The sequence below is a fragment of the Ascaphus truei genome, chromosome 8 (assembly GCF_040206685.1).
Source record: "Ascaphus truei isolate aAscTru1 chromosome 8, aAscTru1.hap1, whole genome shotgun sequence".
In the NCBI taxonomy this organism is placed as follows: Eukaryota; Metazoa; Chordata; class Amphibia; order Anura; family Ascaphidae; genus Ascaphus; species Ascaphus truei.
The window spans coordinates 77,912,676-77,930,244 of NC_134490.1; the positions used below are offsets into that span (position 1 = coordinate 77,912,676).

At 40.8% G+C, this 17,569-nt stretch overlaps 1 protein-coding gene and 1 long non-coding RNA gene across 6 annotated transcripts in view; one reads left to right on the forward strand and one right to left on the reverse strand.

The window, feature by feature from the left end:
• EXOC6 (exocyst complex component 6) overlaps positions 1–17,569 on the forward strand; it is a 291,045-nt gene that overhangs the window by 232,199 nt on the left and 41,277 nt on the right. The window lies entirely within an intron of this gene.
• The window catches only part of LOC142502023 (uncharacterized), a 100,086-nt gene that overhangs the window by 35,946 nt on the left and 46,571 nt on the right, over positions 1–17,569 (reverse strand). The gene's annotated exons all lie outside the window — the stretch shown is intronic.

A 17,569-nucleotide genomic window follows, 5' to 3' on the forward strand; every position in this document is an offset into this window, starting at 1 on the left:
TTATCTAATGCTACACAACTGATATATATATATATATATATATATATATATATATATATATATATATATATATATATATATATATATATATATAGAACGGTATCATCTATTTATTTTTTGATTATATATATAATAAAAAAATGCAGTAAGTATTATCTAATGCTACACAACTGATATATATATATATATATATATATATATATATATATATATATATATATATATATAGAACGGTATCATCTATTTATTTTTTGATTATATATATATATATATAATCAAAAAATAAATAGATGATACCGTTCTATATATATATATATATATATATATATATATATATATATATATATATATATATATATATATCAGTTGTGTAGCATTAGATAATACTTACTGCATTTTTTTTAAATTACTCAATTTTTAAAGCAGCAGTCCAAGCTGCCGGGTTTTTTTTTTGCATTTTATTTTTTCCCTCTTTAATATGTGCATCAGTACAATCCACACAATGATAAGTAATTAGCTAAGTTGCTGTTCGATCCGTTCTCCTGTGATCGATCAGCGAAGATTCGACTTGGGGGTTCAGTAAATGGTTGTCAGTGCAGCAGACGAGGACCAAAGGTGCAAAGTTCTGTGGGGAAGATCATGTGACCAGGCAGTCACTAGATACAATTGGTGCACTGCTGGAGAGAGAGGGCAGGGATCAAAAAGGGGTGTGCCAGAGCCTGTTTCAGAAGAGGAAGGGGATGTGACTTTGTAAGTGGTTGCTATAGAAACAAAACATGCTGGTTACATTATAATACATAAAAAATATCATTCAGAGTGGTTTTACAAAAAAAAATGCTGTAAGTATTTTCTCATAATACAGGACTGATTTTTTTTTTTTTTTTAAACACTCATGTAGGATTTTCCTTGGTCTGCAGCTGTAATGCCATTTTTAATGAGTTTTAATGTTCTGGGCATTCTTTGATTTCTATAGCAGGTTTTCAGAACATTTCCCCAGCCGTGCAAGATCTTTGCAACACTTTCCTGTTGTGATAATTTGTTGCCAATATTCCCAGCAGTTTCAGCTGCGAACTGTAACAGATAATGTTACCTTAGTGATATAAGAAGGTATATTGTAGCTGCTGAGTTACACTGATTTAAGGATTGGTAGAGTATGGGTAGGGGATTGGTTGGGTAGGGGATTAGTGGGGTAGGGGATTGGTAGGGTAGGGGATTAGTGGGGTAGGGTAGGGGATTGGTAGGGTATGGGTAGGGTTGCTATATATAGCAAGGCATTACTTTAATGCCATTTTCACTGTATGTTGAAGAATGGTGAAAAAAACTAATAGAAATATTCAGTAATCAAATAATATTGAATAATGTATCTTTCTTAAAATTGCTCTATATTTCTGTGAACTGATTTTTTTTTTAAAGGTACAGGAAATAGGACATGCTCACTGTATACTTTTCATAAACTAGGTCACCCTCATTTAAATTCTGTATATTAACATAAGACTTTTTAAACACTCTGTGATGATAAGTTTAAGGTTTGAAAGGTGATACAATGGTGGTAATGTGGAATATAACTAATCTGAACAATTTCTAAAGAATACATTGGGGATTGTATTATACGTTTATTTATTAGGTGCTATTTTAATATATAAGGTGTGTGTGTGTGCCTGTGTGTAATAAAATAGCACCTTCATTTAAATCTATATCCTTTGTGATAGGTTTGGAAGCACATTGTTTAAAATATATACATATAATTGTATTTGTATACATGAAAATAAAATCTACCATTTTCCTATCTCCAGCTGCTTCAGACATAAAATAAGCCTTTGTTATGGGACTCCGTTCACTTCTTATAGTGTTAAGGTCAACGTACAACTCCTAACACATTTGAGAAAGTGTAATTGATCTCTAGAGAACAGCGCCTGGTTGTGACTCACAGTTGCAAGGAATGTGCGCTGGTCAGGGCGTGACCTCGACTCCTCTCCCAATTAGTGCAATTTCCTCACATGTATGTGAGAACTCGAGAAACCAACTGGCTAATAACAATCCACATTTTCACTACTATTTGCAATTCAAATGGCAAAATGTTCATTGTCATTCTCTCCAAACGATGTAGAATGTGTAATGGGGATTTCACACATTGTAAAAGATGTCTGAGAATGGTACTGATCGCCAAGACTGCCTTATAGAGTCTAAAAATAGAACACTGTAGTAGAAATACACAAAACTAAGGTACCTACATTATAAATAATTAAAGCACGACATGCATTGTAGACATTATTTATTGAATCAGTTATAACTCGGTTGCATTAGGCTATTTATTATTGTAATATTACAAGGCATTGTCCTTGTTGTGTAAGTTGAGATAATTGGTGCATTGTTAGAGTCACATTTGCACAGTTATTATATTTGTTGAAACACCGTAGTCTTATATGAGACAGATCTGTTGATCTCTAATTGTTATATATTGTTTATAGGTTACACAAAGTGGACTTGTTGGGTAAGAATGTGTCCCATTGCTACATAACATGGGCTGATATACCGGTATATGTGTACTATACATATTGAAAAAAATGTGTATGAAATAACTCAAGTGTAACAATTAACATAGGCTTTGAACGACAGGTCACTCTTCCTTTCCTAATGAATACCCCTGTTGCATTATTGAAGGATAATTCCACAGTATGGACCCTTTTGATGCTTACAGCCAGTTAAATAAAAGTCATCTGGGGCATATTCTATGAATGGCAAGCACTCACAGGAATTGCACAAAAAAAAATAAAGAAATACATTTATTTAAATATCAACATTTCGGACAACTATTAGGACCTTTATTAGCCTCCCAATAGTGTTCTCAAATATCTATATTTAAATACATTTTCAGCACGCCATGTGAGTGTCGCCATTCATAGAATATTGATTTGCATCTAAACATCAGAGCACCCAGTTATTATCGGACTTTTTTCTGCCGTGCATCTTATTTTTGTTGTCCGACATATTCTTGTATGTATGTGTGTGTGTACGTTACCATCCAGCAGGGCAGCGGAACAGCAAAGAGAGACAGCACTCAGAGGTAAGTCAGCAAAATAATGTATTGAGACAGACACAAAAATCCGACGTTTCGATCCCCAGGGATCTTCTTCCTGGGGGTGTGACGTTCCCTTTACATTATTTATGGGACTAGCACCAGGCCTTTCTGGATATCTACATTGGAGTGCTTGCTGCTTTTTTTACCTATGTATGTATGTATGTATATATATGTATGTATGTGTGTTTTTTTAATCATTATTAGTACATTATTATACTTTATCCATACATATATTTATTGTGCTGACATTTTAAATATATGTGTGTGTGTATAGCCATGTGTGTATACAGTATATATACCCATACAGTGGTGAGAAAAATGCTGTGAACCCCAATGATAACTGTCTTGAATCAAAACCAGTCTTTTCTTAAACATCCAATCGGGTTTATATTAACCAATTCCATGTCTTTTTAAACAAAATAATGTATGAATCAGACAAACAATTGGTAATTAAGAGTCAGGGTATGTGCATAAGTAAGTGAAACCCCGGTTTTATCAGCTAAACTAAAGGGGATAATTGGAATCAGGTGTTTAAATAATTAGGTAGATCAACAGAGACACCTGTCTGTACTTCACTGGTGCGCAGAACCTCCCTCTGTTTTAATTCTGTAACCTTTTTCTCCAACTTCATCTTTTCAGACTCAAAGGTTTTAACCACTGACCTTAAAGTCTTTGCATACTCTCTCTTTGTCCCTGCAGTACTGTTATCTTATTTCTCAGTCTTTCAAGCTCTTCCACTTCTAAGCTTTTCTGCAAGTTTAATTCATCTGTGAGAGACCTCTGTTTCTTGAGTACATCCTGTAATTCTATCGCCATCTTTTGCATGAACTTCTTCTGTAAACCAAGTGTCTCTTATAGTTTTGTAATCTCTTTATTTTTGACCTCAAGTGGCTTCAGAGCTTGTTCCATTTTATTTTTGAAAATTTCAAAAACTTGATCCTGCATTTTTCCGCTTAGAGCTTCCACCTCTTTCCTGTCCTTGCTCTGAGTTTGCATCAGTGCCTCCTTCATCATATTTTGCAGCTCTGCCGATTTTTGTCGCTAGGGTCGGAGCAGCTTCATTTTTCCCTGCCTGTTTCTCCTTGGCATACTGACTTTTGGGGATGGAGCAACCTCTCTGCTCCTCCAGCTCCCACTCCAGTTTCTGGACCGCCTCGTACTCACTCTCATATAGAGTTACCTTGCCTCTAAGCTCCTCCTCCAGCAATGCTGTGGTTATGCTCAGTGTGGCCTTCATCTCCTCATGCTGCTCTGTGGGGACAAACTGGGTACTCCGACTCTCCTGTAGCACTTGTGGCTTCTCCTCAGCATCTGCGTGTTTCTCCTTGGCCTCCGGCAGACTCACGCGTAGACCTTGCAGCTGGCTCTGCAGCTTGTGTTATGTTTGTTTGCGCTGCTCCAATGAGACACGTTCTCCTTCAGTACTCTCTCTGTATTCTGCAGTGCTTGCTGCACTTCTATCTTTTCCAGGGCCAATTCTTTCTTCACTTTTTCTGCTTGGTGAAGCTTCTCATCTTCTTCACTGACCTGGTTAGTCAAATCTGAAACCATCTCTTGTAGGTTTTTCTTCTCTTCTCTTACAGTCTCTATAGTTTACCCGACCTCTTCAAGGGCGTAATCATATAAATTCAGTGCTGTGGTGAAATGGTGAATCTCCTTCTGAGAGACATCCAATTCAGCCTTTGCCTCTTCATCCCAGGTGGCAGCAGCTGCATTTGACTGTTCAAGGTTAGTCGTCATGTCCTTGAACTCGCTCTCCAAGTGACTCTTTGTCTTCTACAAAGTTATACACTTGGTGATCGCTGCAGACAGACCCCTCCGTAGCTCAGTTTTAGATTCTTGCTCTTTAACCAACTGTTCATGGAGGAGATCATAGTCATGCTTGGCACCTCGCACTGCATCTTTAACCTGGCTCAAGGAATCATCAACTTTTTTCTCATCTTTTTCCTTTGCCGCCTCCTTTTGAATCCACGCCTTCATCACTGGATATTCCGCCATTCCCAGGAGAATTCCTCCAGTCCCTATAGGCTGCAGAACATCTTGGCTCCCTTCGGAATTACAATTTCCTGATGTCGCAGGCTCATCATTAACAGTTTCTGTAACTTCCGCGGTCAGTTGCGAACTTCTTTTCTTTTTAATCTTTTTTTCCTTTGTTTTGATTGGCTCTGAAGCATTAGCAGTACTAAGCTCACTTTCCTTGCTCGAATTCTCTGCATTTTCTCCTCGCACACCACGCGTTGCTTGCTGTCGCAGTCGCTGGAGACAATCTTCCTCATACCGCCGGTACTCTACATACTCAAGAACGTAAGGACACGCCTCTTCCGAGTACCTATTTCAAATTTGAAAAGGCATTTCACTTGCAACTTGGGGGAACAGCGATGGGGTCTAAAATGGCCCCATCATACGCCAATTTATTCATGGATCATATTATTCATATATAGATGATATCTTCGTGGTGTGGCAGGGCACAAAAGCATCCCTTCTCAAGTGCATTGATAGACTGAATAAGTCTACAATTAGATTCACTTTGTCCTTTAGTAAAATATCTATTTGCTTTTAGGACATGATTATATATAAAACAGGTGTAGGTCTTAGCAGAAGCCTGTATCAAAAGGAGTCCGCTGGAAATACCCTCCTCCTGGCATCTAGTCATCATACTGCCCCTCTCAAGAAAAGGCTTCCCTATTCGCAAATGCTTAGAGTAATCAGAACCACCAGTTAGAAGGGAAAGATACCACCTATTCTCTTACGTATGGGTAGGAGGTTTACAGACAGAGGGTACCATCCTGGAGAGGTGCAGATAGCTATAGATAGGGCTGGGACTATCAGGAGAGAAGACTTGCTACTTCCCAAATTAGAAATGCTAACCAAATTGAACTTTTTCTGTTTCATTAGCACCTATAGCCCGGCTTCACCTGTGATTAAAAAAAGTCAAATTGTCACATTTTAACTAATGACACTAAGATTGGCCACCTGTTCACGACTCCCCCACTTTTTTGCTACCAAAGGTGTAACCGCCTAAGGGACCTCTTAGTAAAAACTGGCCCCATTGAGAAATATCCTACCCAGACTTCTTGGCAAGTGTGACCGATTGGAGTGTATAAATGTCATGACTGCATAAATTGCCAATATATGATCACAGGCAAAACGTATGCCCACCGACAAGATGGAACTAATATTAAGATACTGGACTATGTGAACGGTGAAACAAAATACATGGTATATCTCATCAAATGCCTGTGTGGTCACTTCTATGTGGGTAAGACGTCGAGGATGCTGAAAGAACGCATTAACATGCACAGATCAACTATACGTAAAGCCCTCAGCCACCCCATGAATGCAGAGGAATGGAAATTACAGCCTGTGGCCCGCCACTTTCGTGAAAGGGGACACAGTTTGGCTACCCTAAGATGTATGCCGATTGCACATGTTCCCAGCCCTACCAGAGGGGGGGACAGAGCATCTGTCCTACAATATAGAGGCACATATGATCTTTAAATTAAATTAAAGATGTTGCCACCTAAAGGACTTAATGAGGACTTTAAGCTGTGTTGCTTCCTGTAATAATTGAGTTTTTATGGATATATAGATTGGAAATTGATCTATCCCAGGTCCAGACTGCATCATTCAGCCAATAAAGTGGATGGCACAGTAGACGGTGACCTCCTGGGATTGAATTGCGAATCATGGATGCTCTATCAGATCCACACGCCTATATACACTCTCTCTTGTCTCCTTACCACCTGTACTGAAGCAAGGCGTGGATTACACTACTTAACTACTCAAGATACCACAGCCTCACCATCTGGTCCACATTAAATATATAGAGTTAATGTAGAGCCAGAATTATTGATACAAGCGAATATGTGGTTAATTACCACTTTATTCATCTTGTGTAAGTGCGTTTCACCGCAATGCGGATTTCAGGACTAATTGTGTGATGAGTGCCCAGGGGATCTACATTCCGGAGTGGTGGAGTACATTCACGGTGATGTGGAACTGTGGAGCACCATGTTGCACTGAGCAAGGATGTGACCCGAGCGACGATGCAGCTGCTGTGCCATGCAGGGATCCAGGATTGCTTGTGAGCGACTGCCGCACTGAGCGCTGATGGGTGCTGAACAAGGAGGATCGGTAAACCTGTTCCAGAGATGGATGCCAGGTTGACTGACAGACTGGCAGTGGCACAAGCGGTGATTTACGTTATGCATCGCGAGGGAGCTGGGAGCGAAGATCGGTGACTACGGACTGCAGTGCTTGACATCGCATGGAGAGGAAGGAGTTAAATACTCGGTGACTTTGTGAACCCTTGCAATACAGTGTATCTGTGGGAACAGTTACGGCGCTGCTGCAAAGACGAAAACAGAGCTAATTACTGGACATAGAAGACAGGAGGGACTGCGGGTGACATTGCGGTGTCTTCCGATCTGGGACTTTTGACTGCATCACGTGATTCATACATTGCCACTGAGAACCTACTGATGTGGATACACCAGCATCTGTGCTGGTCCTTGAACCTTCCTACAATCGTTGTACTGTAAATACAGCAAATATATATATATATATGTATAAACAAGGAAAATAATTACTGTGCTACAATGTAGATAGATGCAACCAGGTATTTGCAATAACATATGGGCTAAAATCCAGCGCTTTCTATTTTTGTCTTTTACATATATATATATATATATATATATATATATATATATATATATATATATATATATATATATATATATATATATATATAAAAGAAAAAAAGAGGAGAGAGCGCACGCCCATAGCGTACAATGGTAGATTTAATGAGGGGAAGGGGGGGATTAAAAACGCACTTACAAAAGTACAATAAAATCATGTATATGTGATAATAATCACCACCATCCGGTTAATACTGCATACTCTTGGGGCAGTCCCAGGCTCCGATTGTAAAGGAACGACGTCCCCGCAGATATCCAGGGCTGGTGTGCTGTTAGAAAGTAGCTCCGTATAGTGTAGGTATCTGTAGCACTCGCGCGTGGATAAGTCCGCTCCAGCGCTTGGTATTGACTTCAATGTCAGTGCGTCTGACGTAATGACGCTCCCTGACGCTCCCTGACGCGTTTCGTCTGTCACGGTTAACTTTTTCAAGCCACGTCAGGGAGCGTCATTACGTCAGACGCACTGACATTGAAGTCAATACCAAGCGCTGGAGCGGACTTATCCACGCGCGAGTGCTACAGATACCTACACTATACGGAGCTACTTTCTTGGACTTTCAAACAGCACACCAGCCCTGGATATCTGCGGGGACGTCGTTCCTTTACAATCGGAGCCTGGGACAGCCCCAAGAGTATGCAATATTAACCGGATGGTGGTGATTATTATCACATATGCTTGATTTTATTGTACTTTTGTAAGTGCGTTTTTTACCCCCCCCCCCCCCCCCCTTCCCCTCATTAAATCTACCATTTTACGCTATGGGCGTGCGCTCTCTCCTCTTTTTTTCCTTTTAGATATCCTGTGGACGCGGTTTGTCCACATTGAGAGCTGCCGGAGACCCTCCATACCAGCACCCATACATTTTTACTGGAACCATTTGAGGACTGGTTTACCTTTTTTTTGCTTTTTTTTTTATATGTTGTTTTGTAATTTGTATGGGCCTATTATATGATTTTTAGGTCTATTTTGCTTATGTCATTCAGGGATACACCCACAATAGTTCACATTTGATTTAGATCTATTTTTAGCAATTACATCTACACTGGTTCACTTCAATCAGAGGCGCAGCTTTTTTCTTTTTTTTGTTTGTCATATATATATATAATGGTGGATTATGGGTGTGTGTGCTGGGGATCAAGTGGGTGTGTGTACAGGGTTGTGGATGATGGCGGGTGTGTGCAGGAGGTGGTGGTAAATGATGGTGGTATGTGCAGGTGAACATGGCAGTGTGCATGGTATTATAGGATCGATATGTCGTTGGTGATGGGGAATGTGCAGGAGGAGTTAGAGGAACATGGGGAGGATTTGCAGAGGTGGGGCTTACTGGTGAGGGAAGGCTGCTGAGGAAAAAGAGCTGTGTATAGGGAAGGGGAAAAGAACCTACTGGGGAGGAGGATCTGGGGTTCTGGAGGAGAGAGTGAGCCTGTTGGGGAGGAGCAGGGGAGGGGATTTCCTCTGAGCCTGAAGTGAAAATGAGGTTGTTCTTCATTTTTGCCACTGGTTTGGTCAATAGGGGTCAAAGCGTGATTCTGCTCAGTCAGTGTTTAGCGCAATAAATTAATTGGTTATACTACAAATCCGTGTGCCCTGTCTTCCTTCAGCCATTCTGCTCAGTCCAAACCACTGACATTTGGGGGGCTCAGATTTGATCCCCTCAAACTTACCCATCTCTAATTGTATATCCAGTGTATGTTGCAATGTTTCACAGACTCCTTCAGGCAACGTCAGCAGTACAGGGGTCCATAAATAATCAGGTTACAACTGCATGGAAATAAAAAGTTCTACCAAGCCTTCCATTATCAAGATTTTTAATATCTTATTTTCAGTCTATAAATTGTTAACTTGAAACAAAACTACTTTAGACATAAAGGGCCTCATGCAGTAAGCGGCACAAAGTCACTTTTCGCCCGTTTTGCGCCAAAAATGCATACCCCGATTCAGTAAGGGTCGAAAACTTGGCGAAAAGCAAGTTTGTTGGCGAAAAGGCACGTTACGCCGCAACAAGCCATGTTTTGAAACCCGCTCAATTCTAGTAGTGGCGAGTAGCTTTGCGCCGCTATTCGCCACTCTAGAATTGAGATTTTCACAACAATCTGTCTCGCCCCAAAAAGTTGACAAGTTGCTGGGGAGAGGCTGCGGATGAGCGGCGGAACAGCACTTAGAAAAAATCAGGCCTTTTTCCTGCCTGGGATTGATGCCGGAGGTCTCCGGAGCTGATACCATTAATACCAGCACCGGAGCCCCCCGGCATGCATCCGAGGCAGGAAAAATTCATTTAAAGGCCACTTCATTACCTTAGCGGCTAATCGCTAAGGCAATGAAGGGGTTAACCAGCCGTGCCAGGTTTATTGTGGGTAGCGGGGAGGGGTGAAGGGGGTATTTGGCCCTTGGTGGTTGTTTAGGGCTTGCGGGGGTGGGGGGGTTGCGAGTGCACTTAACCCCTTTATGACCTTAGCGGTTAATACCGCTACGGTCATGAAGGGGTTAAGCCCTCCCGCTACCCACCCGCAAGCCCTAAACAAACCACCGTTGGGGCTAATACCCACTTTGGCCACCCCCGCTACCCACAATAAAAAAATGACACACAACAGCCCCACACTAAATAAATATATATATATATATATATATATATATATATCTATATATATATATATATTACACCAGCAACCCCTATACCCCCCTAACATACACATATATGCACATCAATGTTACTATAGGCTGGCGGGGGCCCTCGGGTGTTACCTGCGGGCCTGCAGTACCAATTCTGTGCCCCGCCAAATTAATGTCAAAACACATACATACTTATAAAGAAATACCCCCCCCTAACACATATAGTATAGTAATGGGCACAATTACTATTATCCACAAATGGATAATAGTGAATTTGCCCATTTAAAATACATAAAGAACAATAAATACATTAAATACATATTGCACTCACCCTTGTCCGGCTGCCACGATGAAGGCCATACTCATCTTCATCACCGTCCACGCCCCCTCCGATGCTGCAAAACATAAAGAAGAATAAAAACAGCCAATGTAATGTCCCCTAACCCCTTAATCACCATAGCGGTTATTAACCGCTACAGTCATTAAGGGGTTAACCCACCCTCACCCACCATGCGGGAGGCCTACATACCCTCCCCCACTACCCCCTCACCCCGTGAGGCCTAACCACCCTCACTCACCCAATAACCAGCCGGGAGGCCTACCCTCATACCTTTGGGGCCAATACCACCTTCCCCCACCCACAGTACCCACAATAAAAACAATACACAGCCCCACAATTATTTTTATTAAATACATAACCCACCCCCTGTGCCCCCCCATAAATACATGATTTATTATTTTACATACAGGGTTAATACCCCAGGCCCACGGAAGTCCCTGGTGGGCCTGACGGGTCACCTCACAGACCTACAGTAGCCCAGCACCATGTTTCAAACAGGGTCTGGAGGCCTACGGGTGGTCCCCGCCAGGCGCCGTGGTCCACCAGGTGGTCTCCGCGGGTCACCATGGGCCACAATGGGGTCCCCATGGGTAGGCCCGCGGCTGGTTGGGGGGCCCCGGGTCAGACCCACAGGTGTCTGAGGGGCCTCGGGTTGTTCCCAGGGGGTGCTGAGGGCCCATGGGTGGTCCCTACGGGTCCACGGTGCCCCCACAAATGTGGGGCCACCGGTTCTTCCCCGCAGGTGTCCCCCGTTGAGCCGCCAGCCGTTTACCCGTGAGAAGCCAAAGGAGACCGCAGGTGGTCTCCATAGGTCCCCCGCAGACCTGAGGAAACAACCCTGTATGTAAAAAAAAATAAACATGTCCTATACATTAAATACATCAATCCCCCCCAACACATACAGTACAATAATGTGCAAAATAACTATTATCCAGATAGGGATAATAGATTATTTGTCCATTATTAAACACATTAAGTAGCATAATAAAATAAATAAAGTTCTACTGACCTCATCAATAAGAAGCCCCCTCGCCAGCAAAATCCGTGTCCTCAGTTGCCAACAAAATACATAGCCAATACATTGCAATTACATTCTGATATCAATTAACCCCTTAATCGCCTTATCAGATAATAACTGCAAAGGTAATTAAGGGGTTAAGCCACCCTGGCCCGATACCCACCCTTCACCCATTCATTTGTACAGTGGCTTCATCATGCAACTATATATATATATACATATTACATATATATATATATATATATATATATTTATATATATATATATATATATATATATAGTGCAGAATAAATGAGTTCTTCAGTATTAGGTGATACCTTTTTTATTGAACTAACAATTTATGTCATAGGACAAGCTTTCGAGAGTTATCCTCTCTTCTTCAGGTCAAGCAATACTGATATACAAAGGATTCAATGGCTAAAACAGTGTGGAGAGAGGAAAAAAAAAACCAGATATTAACTGTAGATAAGGTAGGGTGTTAAAAGTGTTTGAAGCTAGGGGACAGTGTCAAAGAAAGGTGGGGAGGGGGAGGGATGCTGGGTGGGAGAGAAAGTGTGGATAAGAATAGAGGCAAGCAGGATAATTACAAACAATTTTGATATGGTGTGAGAAAACCCATGTCCGCATTAAGTCTTTTGGTTTTGGTGTCAAAGAGTCTTATCATTCTGAGTTCAAATGTTTTCCGTTCTTGGGTGCTTTTAAACATTCCATTGAGGATTTTGATTTTTAGATCATTTATGGAATTATCTGGTTGTGAGAAGTGATGTCCCACAGGTGAGCAGTATCTTCCTTCTTCGTGATGGAGTATAGAGTGTCTGTGCATATTCATTCTTCCTTGTAGTTTTTGGCTGGTTTCCCCAATGTAGCAACCTTGGTCACATTTGTTGCACTGAATCATATACACTATATTCCTGGATGTGCAGCTGTATGATCCTTTAACATTGAATGTTCTATGGTTGTGACTGGCTGTGGGATCTTGGCAAATATGTTTGCAGAGTTTGCAGCGTTTGTTGCTGCACGGTTTTGTGCCATTATCCATGTCTTTAAAATCGTTGTGAAGTTTTCTGCTGACTAATTTCTGTTTGAGGTTTGGTGGTTGCCGGAATGCAAGAATGGGAGGTTTGGGAAAGATTTCTTTTAATGTCGCATCCTCTGTCAGCATGGGTTGCAGATCTTTGATTATTTTTCGTATACCCTCTAGGGTAGGGTTGTATGTGGTCACTAGTGGTATGCGTGTGGTAGGTTTTTTCTGTCTATATTGTAGCAGGTGTTCTCGTGGGGCTTTTATTGCAGATGTAATAGTTTTGGCAATGGTCTTTGGTTTGTATCCCTTCTGTCTGAACAATTCGCTCAGGGTTGTGAGATGCCTGTTTCTGTCTTCAGTGTCAGAGCATATACGGTGGTATCGTATGGCCTGGCTGTGTATGATACCTTGTTTTGTATGAGTGGGATGGAAGCTGGAGTTGTGGAGGTAACTGCATCTGTCAGTAGGTTTCTTGTATACAGATGTTTGTAGTTTGCCATCTTTCAGTGTTACTGTAGTATCTAGAAAGTTTACTAGGTTTGCCGAATAATCCATTTTGAGTTTAATTGACGGATGGAATGAGTTCAGGGACTCGTGGAATTGTTGTAGGTTTTCTTCACCCTCTGTCCATATTATAAACAGGTCATCAATGTATCTGTAGTATTTGTAGGGTTTGTGGAGGCATGTAGTTAGGAATCTTTGTTCAAGATTTGCCATGAAAAGATTGGCATATTGCGGTGCCATCTTGGTACCCATTGCAGTCCCCATTAGTTGTAGGTACATTTCCTTGTTGAAGCTGAAGTAGTTGTGTGTGAGGATGTATTCTATCAGTTTGGTAATTACATCAGCGCTGTATTTCTGATCCAGGGGAGATGTTGTAAGGAAATGCAGGCATGCCCCAATACCATCCTTGTGGGGATGTTGCTGTAAAGGGATTCTACATCCATGGTAACTTGCAGTGTGTTGGATGGTAGTTGGTTGATGTTGTTAAGATTATTGAGAAAATCTGTGGTATCTTGTATGAAGCTGTTGGTGCTTCTGACTAAAGGTTTGAGGATATTCTCCACTAAGCCTGATATTTGTTCCGTGAGTGTATCCATACCTGTTATAATAGGTCTGCCGGGGTTTCCTTGTTTGTGGATTTTGGGAAGCATGTAGAAGATCCCAACTCCTGAGTTGTCAGGTATTAGTTGCTTCAATTGTGGTTGCAGGTGGTTAGGGAATGTTTGAATGAGATTCATGAGTTGCTTTGTATATTCCTGGGTTGGAGTTTTGTGTAGTAGGTGTTGTCTGTGAGTTGTCTATTGCCTTCTTCTATGTATTTATTTGTGTTCATAAGCACCACTGCGCCTCCTTTATCTGCTGGTTTGATGGTGATGTTGTGGTTGTTTCGCAGTTCCTTCATAGCAGATCTCTCCAGGGGGGATAGGTTGTACCTAGTTTTTTTCTGTTGTGTTGATGCTAGTAAGGAAACTTAAGCTCTGTATGTAGCTGTCAAGTATGATGTTGCGTCCTGTTGGTGGTGTGAAGTACGTGTTCTTCTTCTTCTTCTTCTTCTTCTTGTTCTCTGTCATTATGGGGTGCTCTCTTTTTTGTGGAAATATTCTTTCAGTCGTAGTCTCCTGAAGAATTATTCTAGGTCTGAGAATAATTGGATTTGATCCAGTTTGGTGGTGGGACAGAATGTTAGTCCCTTGGAGAGAACAGAGATCTCAGTTTTAGAGAGTTTATAATCAGACAGGTTTATAACTCCCTGGCAGGCTTTGTACTCTTCTGGGTTGAGGTTGTGTATCTGTCTTGAAGAGTCAGTTCTGGTTTCTAGTTCTAAGTAGTTGTCCTGCTTTTTGTTGGTTTAATGTGACCATCTTTGCCACTGTTTTGTCACTTACCTCTCAAACCCATCATTGATGCATGGTTTATAGTGAGCTAGTGTTCACACATATTTTTAGTGCCTCTAATGGGTGTATATACTTTATATAGTGCTCCAGTGACGTCACACATGACAGTTAGCCTTCACTGCCTTAAACCATAGGCATTGATTTTGTGCTTTCTGTTATTCATAGTGCTTATGTTTATTGCTCCATTGTTTTGGCTAAACATTCTGGCAACTTACCCAATAGCACTCACTGTATTCAGTTCATTCCATTCACCATATACTCTGGTACCATTTTTAACTAATACTAATAAAGCATATTTAAATACTATTTCTAGGTTTGGTTCAGATTATTTCTGTTTTGTTGCTTTTTTACTAGGGTGTCTCACCTCCTCAGATTTTGAGTGCATTAATAGGGCCTTTTCTGTATGTATTGTGTCTTTACATCATACAGTGTTCTCTGTGTTTTGATTAGTCTCCCTGCCCTATTGCACCAGTCTGATTTAGTGATCTCAGCGGTCACACTAGGTTGAGCGGGTGCAATTCTTTTTTGTTCTCTGTCTTGAAGAGTCAGTTCTGGTTTCTAGTTCTATGTAGTTGTCCTGCTTTTTGTTGGTTTGAAATCCCTTATGTTGTGTCCATGGTCTGCTGTCATGAGAGAGGAGTTGTAGTTTCTTCTGTTTCTTCTTGATTAAGTTCCCCTGTAGTCTCTTGTGCAGAGTTTGCATATCTTTTTCCAGTTTGTTGGTATTTGCACTGCTTTGCAATTATAGGGGTTGGAGTATTGTGCATTTTTGCCGTTCTAATTCCTGTTTTTTTCCATATAGTTGATGGATCAGTTTGTTTCTCAGTTTCTCACTGAGGCGTTTGCATTGTTCTTCAGCGAAATGGGAATTGTCTGTTGTTGCAAGTGGGTTTTTGATCTTCAGCCCATTTGATATCCAGTTCCATCTCTTGCATTCTGATAGGAAGTAGATGTCGCTGTTTAGTTGTGATTCCTTTGTAATCAGTTTGGTCAGTGTCTTTTTCATACGGCATATGGGGTATCTTCCATCATGAATAAAGCAGAAAATAGCCGTGTTAGTCCAGTTGCGATAGTGCAGAATAAATGAGTTCTTCAGTATTAGGTGATACCTTTTTTATTGGACTAACAATTTATGTCATAGGACAAGCTTTCGAGAGTTATCCTCTCTTCTTCAGGTCAAGCAATACTGATATACAAAGGATTCAATGGCTAAAACAGTGTGGAGAGAGGGAAAAAAAACAACAGATATTTACTGTAGATAAGGTAGGGTGTTAAAAGTGTTTGAAGCCAGGGGACAGTGTCAAAGAAAGGTGGGGAGGGATACTGAGGGGGAGAGAAAGTGTGGTTAAGAATAGAGGCAAGCAGGATAGAGGATCACTTCTCACAACCAGATCATTCCATAAATGATCTAAAAATCAAAATCCTCAATGGAATGTTTAAAAGCACCCAAGAACGGAAAACATTTGAACTCAGAATGATAAGACTCTTTGGCACCAAAACCAAAGGACTTAATGCGGCCATGGGTTTTCTCACACCCTATCAAAATTGTTTGTTATTATCCGGCTTGCCTCTATTCACAGATAAAATACCACTTCTCCATATCAGCCACAGTCTAACAAAATCCTATTTCCTAATAAAATCATTCTCATCTACCAATCAAAAGCATCAAATGCCAATCAAAACATTGAATTTACATTATATACATGATGCATAAAATCTGTGCACCATGTACACTCTGCCAATCAATGTTAACAATAAAACATTCAAAAGAAAATACACTGAAATCCAAACAAGTATACTATTTAAACCAAGCAAGGCAACCGAAATAAATTACCATTAATGAATCAAATTCCAAAACAAAACCCACTATAAAAAAGCAAGCCTCACCCTGACCTAAAGTACAGCATACAACACCAAAAATTACATCTATCTAATTAATAATAACATTATACACATTTAAGAATAGCAGCATATCAAAATACATTTACATAGTGTAAAACAAGCATTCCCAACCAAATCATTTCTTACCCTGTATGTATATGTCGATAGAGACATACATACACACAGTGGCAAGAAATGAGAATGGAAAAAAATTGTATCACATATAAAAAATTACAAAAAACAGTTAAAGTTAAAAAAAAAAATTTCTTTTGTTAACTTACCATTAGCTGCCCCACTCTCCGACTCCCGTTGAACACCAAGCTCTCGAACAAATCCACGCACAGCAACAGGAACCCATAAAATATAAAACCATAAAATAATAAACCATAAAATAATAAACGAAGCTTGTCTTTTATTTGTAATCCATTCCGTCACCGTCTTCATCTGTGTTCTTCCGTCTTCCGGCTTCTTCTGGGGTCTTCTGGGCGTCTTCTTGCCGTCTGCTGCCCCGCCCTCTTCTTTTCTTTCTTCCGGAGGTCCGTCCTCCTCGGCGTCTGCCTTCAAAATAAGACGACATGAAAAACATGTGATTTTGGGGGGAAAAAATTATTTTGATGACGTCATTTAAAGGCAATGACGCCAGCCAATCAGAATGGCTGTTCTTCAATTGCCTTTAAGATGACGTCATGAAAAGAAAGATGGCCGGCCTCACATGGTACGGTAGCCAATCAGAGCGTGGGAAATACATCCCAACTCTGATTGGCTCTAGTACCATGAGACAGGCTTTAAATGACATCACATCCTTTCTCCCCAAAGCCTCTGTCACATGGTCTACTAGAGCCAATCAGAGTAGGGATGTAGTTCCCACGCTCTGATTGGCTACCGTACCATGTGAGGCCGGCCATCTTTCTTTTCATGATGTCATCTTAAAGGCAATTGAAGCACAGCCATTCTGATTGACTGGCGTCATTGCCTTTAAATGACGTTATCAAAATTATTTTTTCCCCCCAAAATCACATGC